The 14,864-nt window shown below is 43.0% G+C and overlaps 1 pseudogene; it reads right to left on the bottom strand.

Annotated features, from left to right (window-relative positions):
- Positions 1-2,473: 2,473 nt before the first annotated feature.
- LOC102262687 lies at positions 2,474-3,085 on the bottom strand (annotated as a pseudogene).
- Positions 3,086-14,864: the final 11,779 nt, after the last annotated feature.

Genomic DNA, 14,864 nt, shown 5'->3' with positions numbered 1-14,864 from the left:
TCACCAAACTATTGTCTCTGTCTATGGGTTATGCATATAAATTCTTTGGTTAATGTCTCTCCACTCACGGCCCCACCCCTGCCTTCCATCTGAGATTTGTTAGTCTGTTCCATGCTTCTATGTCTCTGGATCTATTTTATTCATCAGTTTATTTTCTTCATCAGATTCTACTTCTTGATACATGCATATTCTGCTAATACTTTCTACCTTCGGCTTATGCTGAGTAAGGTATAAAGGGAAGGAAAAGTAGATTTTGGAACATTGTTGGCTATATCAGGGAAGTAAGGTCAACAAGAAAAGAAAACATGAATTTTGGGGGTGAAAAAGACAGGTTTTAGGAAATTTTAGAAATTAAGGGGACCATGGAGAAAACTCAGGACTGCAGGGCAGCAGAAGGTATATTTCCATAGAATAGGGGAGCTGAAAAGCTGCAACAGGTACATTTCCATAGAATGAGGGAGCTGGGAACAGCAAAAGGTCTATATTTACAAAATAAAGAGAAGGAAGCCCTTCATCCAGAATGTGAAGAAGAAAGCCCAAAGGGAATAGGAAAACAATAAGGAAGGAGTGGGGGAGAACCTCACATGTTTCATGTGAGGTTCAACCTTTGAGCCCAGGAGTTACTATAGTAACCAGTCTAAGGGAATAGTGACCAATCAGAGGGGATATCAAGGCACCAGGATCTGCAGCCTTTATAAGCCATAGGGAAAAGGAACTCTGTGGGACCCTTTCCCCCACCCTATGTGGGAGTCTGTTCTGTGAGATTCTTTCCCCTTCCCCATGTGGGACTCTGTACTTTTCTTTAATAAATTTCCACCTTTCCTATACCACCTCTGTCTGTGGATTCATTCTTCAACTCTGGTGGACAAAGAATCTGGGTTCTAGTCCAAAAATTCTGCATCAAAAACATAAAAGATTCATGTTTTTTATAATGCCAGTAGAGGCCCAGTGCACGAAATTTGTGCACTCGGGGTGGGGAGCGGGGAGTTCCTCAGCCCAGCCTGCACCTTCCACAGTCTGGGAACCCTCGGGGGATGTCTGACTGATGGCTTAGGCCTGCTCCTCGCTCAGTCCTGATTGGCTGGACCCCAGTGGCAAGCTAACCTACTGGTTGGAGCACGCTCTCTTACTCAACTGTAGATGTGAAATGTTTCATTTGCTTTGAGTCTTGCTGAACACCTACTCATGGTGGGTCCACTGGACTTCTGTGCTCATGGGGTATTGAGAACACTATATGCAAAAGGGGTGGTAAAAAAAGAACACCCATATTTTACATAGTATCTCCTTTGCTCACGTGCATGCTCAATTGTCCCAATGGACTTCACTTACAAAACACAAATTCAAAGATACGATTATTTAGAATTTCAAGATGCTGATAGCAGAGTATTATACCAAGTGAGAGTTCCTTCTGCCTAGGTTGAAAGCCCATGAAGTTGGCCCTGCTTGTGGAACTTTGGAGCTCAGATGGCCCTTCAGAGAAGGGCTGCATTTTTTTAAAAGTCAAATCTGTATATATTTGAGGCAGAAAAAATATATGGATATGCTCACGTGCATGCTCAATTGTCCCAATGGACTTCACTTACAAAACACAAATTCAAAGATATGATTATTTAGAATTTCAAGATGCTGACAGCAGAGTATTATACCAAGTGAGAGATACTTCTGCCCAGGTTGCAAGCCCATGAAGTTGGCCCTACTTGTGGAACTTTGGAGCTCAGATTGGCCCTTCAGAGAAGGGCTGCATTTTTTTAAAAGTAAAATTTGTATATATTTGAGGCAGAAAACATATATGGATGACAACAAGGGAAAAGTCTTAACGGGAAGTATGTCTCTTTCCTTGGCCTTAGGAGCTTGTTTCAACAAAGGAGGGTTTTCTTTCTACCACTCTCTAGACTGGGAACAAATCTGACCCCACAGAAGGCACTCTACCATTTGGGCTGAGCAGGACACAGTGACAAAATCAAACCAGAATTTCTAGATTTCCAACAGGGATTCCTACCCATTTCCTCAACCTGCTGCTATTCCCCACACCCCAAGGGAGGGAAATCCTGCTGCCTTCCCTGGTCTCTAACTCAGTTGTAAGGTGGTTTAGGAGCCACTTGCAAAATCAGTGGCATTGACCACCCAGTGCCCCAGGGGGGTGGCAAGAGATTTTCTGTGTTTAACTATTGCTTATGGCTGAGCAGAAATCCTATAAACATGAGCAGAAATCAATGGAGGCTGCTTAGCAGCCAGGGGAGAGGCACAGCCCACAGACAGCATCTGTCTGATGAGGGAGAGGAGGCCGCCTGGGAGGGATGGAGGAAGGGTAGCTGAGGGTAGGGAAGAGTCACTGTGGGAAGAAAAGCCAGGGGGACAGGCACAGTGAGCAAAGGCATGAACCTCATTAGGCTCAGAGTTCTCTTCCCTGTTGTTGAGGAAGTGACACTATCACCCAGGCTACTGTCAGCATCTTCAGTTCCCTGTGGTCCGTTTAGTAGGAGCTGATAGTCCTAAAGCCAGAAGCGCTGTAGGTACAGGATGCGTTTGGCAGGTGCTGTCTCCTGTGCCAGCACACCACGCATGCTGCTGAGCTTGTCCGTCTTTTCTAGGGCAGCTGAGACTCAGTGTCCTATGCACCTGGGCCTCTATTTCACCCACAGAGTAGCCAAAGTCAGCGGTCTCCGGGCCCACCCTGAGCAGAGGCTGCTTTTTATCAGGTTAGGGTGGCCCCAGTTTCCAGGCTCTACAACTAGTCACAAAACTAGCGATTTCCTGCAGCCCCAGTGGCTCAGCACAGCAGCTATATCCTCAGCCCCCAGCACCTCCTAGAGCTGGGCCACAGTTGATGGCTCAGCTGTGAGTTCCATGTATTCAGTGTGGGGTTGAAACACCTGTTGTTCCAGCACATTTGAGCTCCCATCCACTATTTTTTTTTTTGCTGTTGCAGGCAATGATCAGCCCGCATGAGGCTCAGCTCAGGGAATACATAGTAGCTGTCTCTGAAGGTGCCCCAGTGCCCCAGGGTGGCCCCAACTCTTGCAGCCTCTTCTGTTTCAGGCCCAGAAACCAACTTTCACTCCATCTCAATCAAGCCCTGGGCCATACTACCTCAAAGCTCAAAGATCTCCCTCTCGTGGGACCTGGAGATGGGGGTCAGAGCCTCAGGCCACACCCACGAGGAATGCCAGGAACATTCCCTAGTTCTGGACCTTGGCCCGGCTCTGCACACAGGGCCAGTACCAGTGGGAGTGGTCATATTAGGCCCAATGTTGTGATGCCCCTGCCACTCAGGCCAGAGCGGCCTGCTAGGCTTTAAGGGCTGGGACCTCCGCAGTGGGCCGGGAGCAAGGCCATCCCCCTCTGCTGTCCTCCTCACACCCAACCTTTCCCTGCTCAAGCGCTGTGTTTCCAGTCTCCATATCAACCAGTCATTGCCTGGGCCAGCCCCCGTGAGAAGGTAATTAGGAGGGATCTACTTTCACCTTCTAGATCATTTTATTCTGGAGCTGTCTACCTCTTGGAGATAGAAAGGAAAGGCTGGGAAAGTTGTTTTTTTTTAAATTTTTATCCACCAACTCTTGTTAATAGAGGGCTGCTCTGAAGGGGTGTTAATTCCTTGCTCACACAAACTGCCCATTGAAGGGCTGAGCATGCTCCTGCAGCCAGACGAAGTCCCCAGTGGAGAATTTCGGGGCTGCCAGTGAGGTGGGTTGGCAGGCATAGGAACACGGTGCCACGGGAGCCTGGATAGAGCTCTGACAACCGGCAAATGTTACAAACCACTAATGCGTGTGAAGTGGAACCTGCCCCTCAGCAGACACTCAGTAAATGGTAGCAAGCCTTACCTTGCATTTGGTACTTGTTGATGTTTTCACACACACAAACACACTTTATTTCATAATCTGTATTTAAGCTTCTTTTAAGTACTTGTTTTTAAAATTCTTTTCAAAGGCCAGCATTGTTCCTTTCCGTAGGAGGTACTCAATGAAGGGACTACCTTAGTTTTCATTATTTTTGCTCCCTTAGTTTTTATTATTTTTGTTCTTGTTATTTTTTTAAACTGATTTTTTACACCTTATTGAGATATTTCCCCATTTTTTCATACTTGACTACCACCCAACAAATTAACTGCTTTATCTTCACAGCACTCTGTTTAGAAAAGATAAATGAGAAAAAATAAGCTTGGAAAAAAAGTGATATTAGCTCCTCATTTCAAGAAGCAGGACAAGTCTATCTTATTGTTTGCTGGCAAACTTTAGTGTTAATGCTATTTTTAAGGAGACATTTCAAGGGATTTAGCAGTAAAGATGAGTTGTGTCCATCACACTTAGCATCCAGTTTATAGCAATGACCTAGAAATAACTCAGAGGGGAGTTCACACCCCAAGTCACACAGCGTGTTCATCTCTCTCACTTGGCCTCCACCTCCTGTTTAAGAACTGACAGATCAGTGTAAATGCCTTCAGAAATTTCATAGTTTTGGCTGCATTTATTTTTCTAAAATTCTTTTTACATAAAATCAGGATAACTTATTCTACTTTTAGGCCTTGGTTGGCCGCCCAACTATATCCTTCAAAATTAGACCCATTTCTTAAATATGTCTGGAGCAGCGTCAAGAAGGCATCTATCCGAAGCCAAGGCCAGTGTGTTTTTCAAGCTTTACACAGAAAACATCTCTAAGGATTTCAGCTATGTTGAGGCAATATTTCTGCGGAGGAAACTTGTATCCAGCCTGACATTTTCCATCCTAGGTTTTCTACCTGCTGTGATGTCGAATGGCCAAGATATGAAATCTCTAACGTTGGGGTTATAACACAACTTTACTGGCCTCCAAGGGCCTGTTTCTCACAGCCATTGTTCCCGATGCCAGATGACCTAAGAAGATCATGGAAACCTGGCACCACACTGCTTTTTGGCTAACACCACCGAAGAAAATTAATTGTTATTGTTTTTGGAAACTCTCATCCAGCGCACAAAATAGTAATATCAGCAATTATGTGTTTTATTTTTCTTTTTTGGGAAAGGTTGGAGAGTAGAGGGATGATGAACACTATGATTTTATTGTAGCTGCCTCAAATGGCCAGTTTTAGGACAACAAAAGGGTGTTACATTCCTATGTCTGAGAATCTTATAAAGTTGTAAAGCGAGAGGGCTCCTCTAATTTGCCTGAGTTGATGAGATGCAATGAACTTGTGCTTCTTGTCTGATTCAGCACAGCTTGAATTTCTGGTAACTCCTTGCCTCATGATTGGTTTTCCCATTATCCTGCTGAGAGCACAACATTAAGTCAACCCAAACCCTACCTTTCTGCCAAGCCACTATTCTTGGAATTGCGATGTACCCCTAGTCTCCCACGCCATAGTACACACACCCTTCACTGTGGCCAGCCACCAACTTGAAACTCTTTCTTGCCTAAAAATTCTAGCACTAATCCTTAAGAAGCCCCTTTTGATTCTCCTCCTTTCTTCATGGGGAGTCTAACACCTGCCCTGAACTGGCCTTAATGCTTTTTAATTTGCTTTCTCTGTGTATTTTGTCCAGTTGCCTCTTCCATTCAGTGTATAATCACAGACCCATATCTAGTTTCCCAATATGCCATTCTAGTGGTCAGTGTAGTACTCATTACCCAGAGGATACAAAAGAAGTTCCTGTGGACAGCATTAGCTAGGGAGAGCTGGAGCTCTTTTCTCAGGCTTCGTCAATTGGACGCTGATGCTTCATAAAGTAGAGTTAACCCTTTACATAGGTGTGTGCAAGGGCACCTGGAAAGCCTAGTGTCCTGTTCCAGGAGACATATGTCAGGTTGGGTTATGATTGCCCGCCATGTGTCTCCTTCCTAACAACACCCTGAGTGAATTCCTTCCAAGGAATTACCCACCTTTCATAGTATGTCTTCCTTGAATGAGGGAAGATCTAGCTACTTCCTCTCCCTCCATGAAGCAGATGAGTTCCTTGAAGTCCCTTCCTCCAGTTTGTTCTTCCCACTGTCTCACAACAGATCAAGGAGCGGGCCAAGAACCCCACTTGAGCCAGACTCTTACTTCTGCCATGCTGACTCTAACAGAGATGCACCCAGGGAAAAATGCTAGAATTTATTCATTACAAGGGCATACAGATGAGTTGATCAATTAATCCTTGCTGTCTCCATGTCTTTCTCTACATTCTACCCTGAGTCCTGTTTTGTTTCCATCTAATTCTCTAATCTTCCATCCAGGCTGTGAGCTACATGATATGCTCCCAAATAAATTCGTGCTCTTCTCTCAGACATAAATTAGATGCAATTCCTTTTAGTTACTTGTAACCAAAAATCCTCAATGTATACTGTTTTATTATTGATTTTCTAAGTAACACTTAGAAACCTCAGTATCAGTCAAGATTTTAGTTTTTCCCTTTCCAAAGGAGTTCCACATGGCAGAGTGTGTCATAGCAAAAGTGTAAAGTGTGATAAAGGCTAATTTTGCTTGAAATCCTCTAAAGATACTACATAGCATCTAAGGACCTGATTACTTTGGAGAAATCATGAAAGTTTTTAAAAGTCACATTCAAGAACAAATTTGGTGTGTAAGCGTAGAACCAAGGAAGCAGGCGGCGATTACTTCTCCATTTGATCTCCTGGGGGATGGATGTGAGAAACCAAAGGGTCCAGACATCACTGGAATGGCTATCTCAGAGGGGAGGACAGTGGGAAGGACAGGTGGGGCATGTGGGAGGGACTGTGAGGGAATGGAAAGAAGTTGGACATGTCTCTATCACATAACATATTGAAGAAACCCTCGAAGAAGCCAAACAGTTCTTTCTTTCTAGACGGGAGCCATTGGTGGCTCACGTCTGTACAGGCTTCAGAACAGGGCAGGTATCTTTGTGAGGCTGCCTGTGGGGCAGAAACCCTGTCTCTCCTCTGCTTCTCTTGGAAGAGGGTACAAAATTACACCGAGGAAATTGTAAAGCTGCACAGAATTCAGAAACCAAAAATGTACCTGCTCACATAGTTTCTGAAAAGCCCACATCTGAATCAGAACCAGGCCTACTGCAGCCAGGGAGGCTTTGCCAGGGAAAACACCACAGGTCTCAGTGCAAACAGGACCCGACTGGCCGGACGGGGGATGCAGTTTGGCAGTTAGCAGAGCGGCTCTGGACAAACAGTTCGATGCTGAGACAAATAAAGAACCCACATGGCTATATCATCTGCCACAAACAACCGGGAAAGACCCCAGGCTCCACGGCTTGAGCTTATAATTTATAGGAGAGTTGGAGAAAGGAAGAGAAGTTGAAAGTGGAGGTCTGGCTAATTCAGGTAAACAATTAAAATATCCAGGTAAAAATAAAACAACCAACCACCGTAAAATGCAACATTTGGTTGTTCCTCTTAAAAAACCCATTTTTCTACTGTTTTCTTGCAAATTAAAATTGGGGTAATTCTTAATTGATAAGTTGGCTGTGTTCTTTTTCAAATTTGTGCTTTAAATTTTTTCTTAGCAGCTATTTTGAACAGGGGGGTGGGGCATAGCATATTTTGACTTGTGCAAATAATCAAAGAATTGATCAAAACTGGAGATAAACAAACATGGTTAGTGGACAAATAGAGACTATGAAAATATCTTTTAATTTTTTTACCTGAGGATGTTTTTAGTTTTTAATTTTTATTGAGTTTTAGAGAGAGAGGAAGGAAGAGAGAGAAACATCGATGTGAGAAACATGGATCAATTGCTTCCCATATGCTCTGTGATAGGAAATCAAACCCTCAACCTAAGTACTTGTCTTTATCGGGAATTGAACCCACAACATTTTGGTGCATGGGACGATGCTCCAATCAGCTGAGTCACCCAGCCAGAGTAAATGTCTTGATAACACTTTGGTTTGATGCTTGGAGAGCCCAAGCCACCACAGCACCACTGAATTATCTTGGTAAACATCCCTGAGTGTCTGGTAGGAAAGAAGGGAAAGTTACTGATTTTTTCTGGTACTGGGTTATTCAGGGGGTGGGGATGAGAGAGTGAGACTCAGGTGGAGGTTTTGAGTAATTTGTCCAAGGGCCCATTTTAAGGAGAAAGCAGCAAAAGTATGTTTCATTACATTTCGTATCTCTATTCTGGCTTCCTTTGATAGGTAGGCTCCTTGAAAACAGGGGACATGCCTGATATAAGAAAGTTACTCCCGTATTTGTGCCTTATGAAATCCCTTTTTTTTCCCCCTCAAGCTTTGGTGATAAGCTGGTCACTGGTCTGGTTCTTAGGATTGCTCAGAGGTTTGTTTTGAACATCTCCCCGGCTCCCCACGCTTGCTTCTAGAGATCTCTTAACCCCCATTTCTTCCCAGGATTCCTAATTCCACTTGTAAGAGTTGGTCTTGGCTGAAGGTGAGTTGTTTCACGCCTCTGCAACACACCAAGAGTCTTCCCTTCCCCATCCATGATTTTCCAGGAAACACAGCAGGACCTAGAAACTCAATGTCAGAGGTATCGTCCAACGCTCAGGAGCTGATGTGGAGCAAGGGTTAGAGCTGGAAGAGAATGTCACTAGATGAAGGATGAGGTGGTGGAGATACAAGACAGAATCAGGGTCAACGTTAGTGTGGGCTGGTTAACTGCCTCTCCAAAAACCTCAAATGACAATAACAGCAACGACTACAAAACAAAGACCTGATTTGTAGCATTTGCCAACTTTTATGGTGTGAAAACTCCTACCTCTGCACCATGGTCCATTTCAAGCTCACAAAATCCCTGAATACTTAGCAATTGGCTACCCAAGTACTCATGAACTCAACTTTGCTCAAAGCACTACATCAAGAATCTTGCAATTGGAAGGATGCCAACTGTAAGATTAATGAAACATAAAAAATGCAGTTCAAACTCTTTCCTAAGTGACGTGGAAAAGAGAGAACAATGACCCCTTTCTGGGTGATGGGAAAACTCTATGAAACAGGGAAAATTAGAGCTAGATAGATGGGACAAAAGAGCCAGGAATGTACTAGAAGGCAAAATACTAGAATTAGTGATAAAGTTGTCCAAAATTAATATTTTAAGCATGTACTAAGTGCCCTGAGTAATTCTAAGCACTATACTTTTATTGACTAACTAGAGGCCTGGTGCATGAATTTGTGCACGGGTGGGGTCCCTAGGCCTGGCTGGTGATCAGGGCTGATCAGGGCCGGGCTGATTGGGGCCTGCTGGCTGGTGGGGAGAAATAGGGCACGGGAGATTGGCCACTGGCCCCGAGGAGGGAGCTGGAACTCGGTCCCCATTGGAAAGGGGCCATGTCCACCCCTTGTTCTCCATCCCAGCCCAGGGCCCAAAGGCCCTGGCAGGGTTGGGAGAGGAGGCGACAGTCACCAGGCCGGATGTGGAAGGAACAGACACTGGACACTGACTCCGCTGGCCGGCCATGGGAGATTGGCTGTGGGAGCACACTGACCACCAGGGGGCAGCTCCTGCATTAAGCGCGTGCCCCTGGTGGTCAGTACACATCATAGCGACTGGTTGACCGGTTGTTCCAGTCATTCAGTCATAATGGTTGCTTAGGCTTATATATATATATATATATATTTGATTCCAAAACAACCATAGGAAGTTGTTACTATTATTATCATGTTGAGGAGTGAGGGAAATTTTTTTGGATACTTTGAAGTCATACCACCTTCATTGTGCACCCACTTCTCTAGTCTGTAGAAAGTCCTATCAGGTATCAGAGCTCAGCTTTGTTTCTCTCTAGGAGAGCTTTCTGACTGCCTTAGCCTGGTGTGTGTATTCAGCTTACAGTCCTTGAATGAATAAGATTCAGGAAGGAATGAGTAAGGGCCAGTAAATTGACCTCTAGTTTATCCAAACGCTTTTGTCTAGGAAGAAAGACTGAGAAATTTTGCTCTTATTTTATTAATTTGCATCAGTAAGATCCTGCTTTGGGACATCTTAATGTGGGTTTCAGATTAAGATACAGGTTGAGCAATGGGTTTTAAGACCTTGCAAGTTGTGCCTGGCCATCAATTTTGCAATTCAAGTTCTCAGCATGGCAATATCTTTAGAGCAGTTTGGAAAATGACAGACTTGAAGAAAGGAGATCTAAGAATGTAGCAGGGACAAAGACAACAACACAAAATAAATAACATAATGGGCAGGTGAGTGGGTGGGTGGATGGATAGATGAATGGATAAAAGTCATGGTTCCTGCCCTTGTGGAGTTTTCAGTTTTGTAAAGGAGACTATGAATTAAAGAATCATTGGAAGAAAACAACAAGAGTAATAAGAAAACAAAAACAAAACCCTAAAACCCCAAACTCCAACAATAACAACGCACACTAACACAACACAAAAGCATGATAGTAATGTAGATACTAAACTATGATTTTATAATACTAGAGGCCTGGTGCATAAATTTGTGCATGGGTTGGGTCTGGCCAGCCTGCCTCGATCAGGGCTAATTGGGTGGGACCGGCCTGGGGGCGGGGCCGCTCCCTGGTTGAACTCCGGTGGAACTCCTGGTGGAGGGGGCAATTTGCATATTAGCCATTTATTATATAGGATAATGCAAATGCAAATGTTTGCATGCAAGCACAGTTTTCTTCTACTTACTTCCAATTGTATTTGTTTGAGGAGTGTTTTGGGAGTAAGAAGGGTCAGGGTCAGCAGGCTACATAGTATGAGTCTTTGAGGTATGTGTAGGGGGGTGAGATAGCATCTATCGGTGGGGGAGTGAGACCTCCATATACTTTCTCACAGAGCATCAAGAGAGTTCAAATGGAGACATAAATCCTACATGCTGAGAGGCAGTAAGATGGAGCTGCTGTTTTCCGTTAATGTCTTTGCAAAATGTGTACATCATTGTTCAAATTACCAACAGAGACTAGAGGTGTGAGTGTGCATGTTTGTGGGTTTGCATGTATGCCTTGTAGAGATAATGGCTTTTGAAAACATCCCCCCTTGTCTCTCAGCTGCTTTTTTACTCATAATATAGGTGAGCCTAACTTCAAAAACAACGCTTACCTGATATTAGTATTCTAATCAGTAAAAATGAGCTTTTAAAAAAATGATGTGGGCAGAGGGTACAGGACACACCATTGATATCTAATCCTGAATTCAAACCCACCTGCTTTACAGTGTCTTTGGCCTGACCACTTTCAAATCACTTTCTCTGCTTGCTATGGCCTGTATATTGTTTCCAAAATACCATGAAAAACTTTTCTCATTGTATTTCAAAACGAAAAATGTTCCCTCTACATCTGGAAATACTAAAAATGCGCTTTCTTACAGTATTTTTTTTTACTAGGTATGGACAAGGTTTTGACCCTTATTATTGGAACTCAAATCCAGATGGAGTTTGGTAAGGTTCTAATCATAGGAGGGGTACTCTTTTTTGAAGATTTGTACATCTTTAGGAGAATTTCTACTTTAAAGAAGTTATCATTTGTGGGAGGTCCGTTATGAAGATTTTAAATAGTTTGGGGGGATTTCTCTTTCTTTGAAGATGTCTATAATTCAGTGAAAACATTTGCCAACTGAGATGGTCACATTTCCCTACTACAAAAACCTTTCCTTCGAAAATGAATCAAATCCCTCTTTCAATGTATTGGCTGTAAGTCGGCGTAAGAGTTTCCCCCACTTTCTTTTCTAACACTGGAAATACTTGAAAAGAACATTCTTGTGTTTGAGTGAAAAGTAAAATATAAAATTGTACCGGAAGACAACCAAAATAGCAAAATAATAAACGCATACGTTAAAATCATTGAGTGGAAGATTTAAGTAGCAATGATTAAAAAAAAAGAGTAGCTCAATGGGTGACATTTCTTTGTTACAACTTACTGTGTCTTTAGGGAAGCCTATTGTCTGAAAAGAAAAGGTTCAAAGGCAGTTTTAAAATGGCTTAGTTAAAGGTTGGAGTACAGTTTAAAAGGTAAGCTGATGTATAGATGAACTAATAACTATCAGCAGCATTATTTTTTTCCAGTCTGTAGTTGACAGACCTTTCTCCATTCTGCCTCCAAAGGAGTGACATCTACCCAAGTGCCACAGCCTGGAAGAAAGCGGGAGTCAGACCAACTTCAGCTCCAGAATTTATCAACCTCCAAACCATTGGCGCCATGGCAACTGGACCCTTTCAGGCTCTGGATTTGCACTACTCTAGGGCCTCTGGCTTTAGTCACCTGGTACTCTGGCTTATTCTTAACATTTTGATACCAATATTTGTACCCTAGTTACATGCTTTAGAATCCATTAAAATATTTATTAAACACCTACTATGTGCCGGATGCTGTTCTAGGTGCCTGGGTTCCCAACCCAGAAAAGACAAAAATGTCTGCCTTGGACATTCTTATGTTCAAATGGGGGACTCGAGATGATCAGCAAGTTAGCAATTACTCCCCTTGCTCCCCACCCTTGATTGCAACTGCATTTGGGCCAACAGTCCAAGCAAACGCTCTCTCTCCCCTATCAGGAAGTGTCTCTCTACAAGGGCTTGCCAGATGTTTCTCCATTTTCTTCTCTGCACACTACTTTCTCCGTGGAGGGCTGATTTGAAGAGACAGGATGTGAGGGACTCCAGTGGCTTGGACAACCCGTGGGGGATGGGAGTCTGGAGATGAATATTGCAACCTCTCTTCCTTCAGGACATTGTTCTAAGAGGCATTCTGTATTCTGATCACAGAAAGTCCAGCTTCATTAAATTTATGTTGTCTTTTAGCAGTGACCTTGACCATGCCCATTTAACTGGCATTTCCTTTTTTCCTGTCTCACTCTCCTTCCTTCTTCACACCCGACTCCTGGAATTACTTCCCAGGTACATGACTGTACCCAAGTCTTGGTCTTATTCTCTACTTTCAGGGAAACCTAACTAAGACAAATAACAACAACAAAATTAAAAATCATTATGTGGTATATATTCTATGAAGAAATATATGCTATGTAAAATAATTGAACAGGGCAAGGAGGCTGGGAATGCAGATAGCTGCTTGCATTTTTACATAGAGTGGTCAAGAGAGACACACTAGTAAATTGACATTAGAACTAAGAATGGAGGGAGGTGAATGAATTGACCCAAAAGGTTTCTTCTCTGGAGAAGAAAGTTCCAGAGAAATAGGGGCGATAGTGCAAAAACCTTAAAGCAGAGGGCTGCTTGGCATATGGCAAGGGATGAGGAGAAGGGATGAGATCAAAGAGATAAGGAGGGTAAGATGAGGTTGCGTATAGCAGCCAGAACATTGTAATTGTGAGGTAGGAGCCTCAAAGCTTATGGACCAAGGAGCTTCCCATACAGAGATTGGGCTAATCAAATGTGGCCACTTCCCTTTTAATTTACCCACTATGGCAAGGGGATTAGACTATAATTAGACTTCCTTATTTGATTTCTGACTTAATCCATTCATCTGTAAAATGGAAATAGTAATTCTTATTTTTCCTAAATTTGTGAGAAATCTAGGTCAAGAGTCCTGAGAAAAGACTGAGTTTTAGAACACTTATTTCTTGGTTACTATTTCCAAGTCCCTTGTCTCCATATCTAAAGAAAGTCACCAGATGGAAAAAAGAGATTCTTTTTGTTTTTGAAAGCTTCAAGTGCACCTTTTAGAGCATGATAATCTATTAACAGAATGCTGGATGATAGTCCCAAATGGACAAGATGGGAATGTTCAGGTACATTTTACTTTAGAGATTGAAGATTAGCTTCCCCTTTTGGTACTTCACTGTCTAATGGAGTACTAGCATGTATATCTTTTGATGGACACTTTGGTTGTTTCCTTGTCTTGGCTATCCTATCTGATAAAAGGCTAATATGCAAATCAACCGAATGGCACTATGACGTGCACTGACCACCAGGGAGCAGACGATCAATGCAGGAGCTTCCCCCTGGTGGTCAGTGCGTTCCCACAGGAAGAGCGCTGCTCAGCCAGAAGCTGGGCTTACGGCTGGCGAGTGCAGCGGCAGTGGCGGAAACCTCTCCCACCTCCGCAGCAGCACTAAGGATGTCTGACTGACGGCTTAGGCCAACCCCCTCCAGCCCCCTCCACCGCTTCCAAATCATGATGGCCTAAGTTGTCAGTTGGACATCCCCCAAGGGTTCCCGGACTGTGAGAGGGCACAGGCTGGGCTGAGGGACCCCCTGAGTGCACAAATTCCGTGCACCGGGCCTCTGTTGTAAATAATGCTGCTATGCACTGGTTGGGGGTGGGGGTGGGGTGGTTCAGATATCTCTTTGACATAGTAGTTGCATTTCCTTCAGATATATTACCAGAAGTGAAATTACTGGATCATAAGGTAATTCTATTTTTAATTTATCAAGAACCCTACATATTGTTTTCTCTAATGGTTGTAGTAGTTTACAATTCTACCAACAAAACACAAATGTTTTCTTTTCTCCAAGTCCTTGCCAGTATTTGTTATATTTTGTCTTTTTATGATGGCCATTAATAGGAATGAGATGATACTGGAGTTTTAATTTGCACTTTTCTTATGATTAGTGATGTTGAACACCTTTTCATGTACCTGTTGGCCTTCATATATATATTTTTGAAAAATGTCAGTTCAGATCCTTTGCCCATTTTAAAAATTGGGTTGGTTTTTTGTTTGTTTGTTTGTTTGTTTTTGTTTTTGTCTTGTTTTGCTATTGAGTCATATATTTTGGATATTAACCCCCTTATCAGATATATGGTTTACAAATGTGTACCTTGGTAGAGATAATGGCTATCTCCCATTCTGTAGGTTTTATCTTCACTTTTTTTGTTGTTGTTGTACAACAGTTTTTTTAGTTTGATGTAGTTTTATTTATTTTTGGTGTTATTACTTATGCTTTAGGTCATATCCAAAAAGTTATTACCAAGGCCCATGTCAAGGAGTTTTATTCTTGTTTTCTCCTAGGAGTTTCATGATTTCAGGTCTTACATTTAAGCCTTTAATCCATCTCAA

The sequence above is a fragment of the Myotis brandtii genome, unplaced genomic scaffold (assembly GCF_000412655.1).
Source record: "Myotis brandtii unplaced genomic scaffold, ASM41265v1 scaffold217, whole genome shotgun sequence".
In the NCBI taxonomy this organism is placed as follows: Eukaryota; Metazoa; Chordata; class Mammalia; order Chiroptera; family Vespertilionidae; genus Myotis; species Myotis brandtii.
Note: the sequence above shows the minus strand (reverse complement) of the source record. Positions and strands in the feature narration are given on the sequence as shown.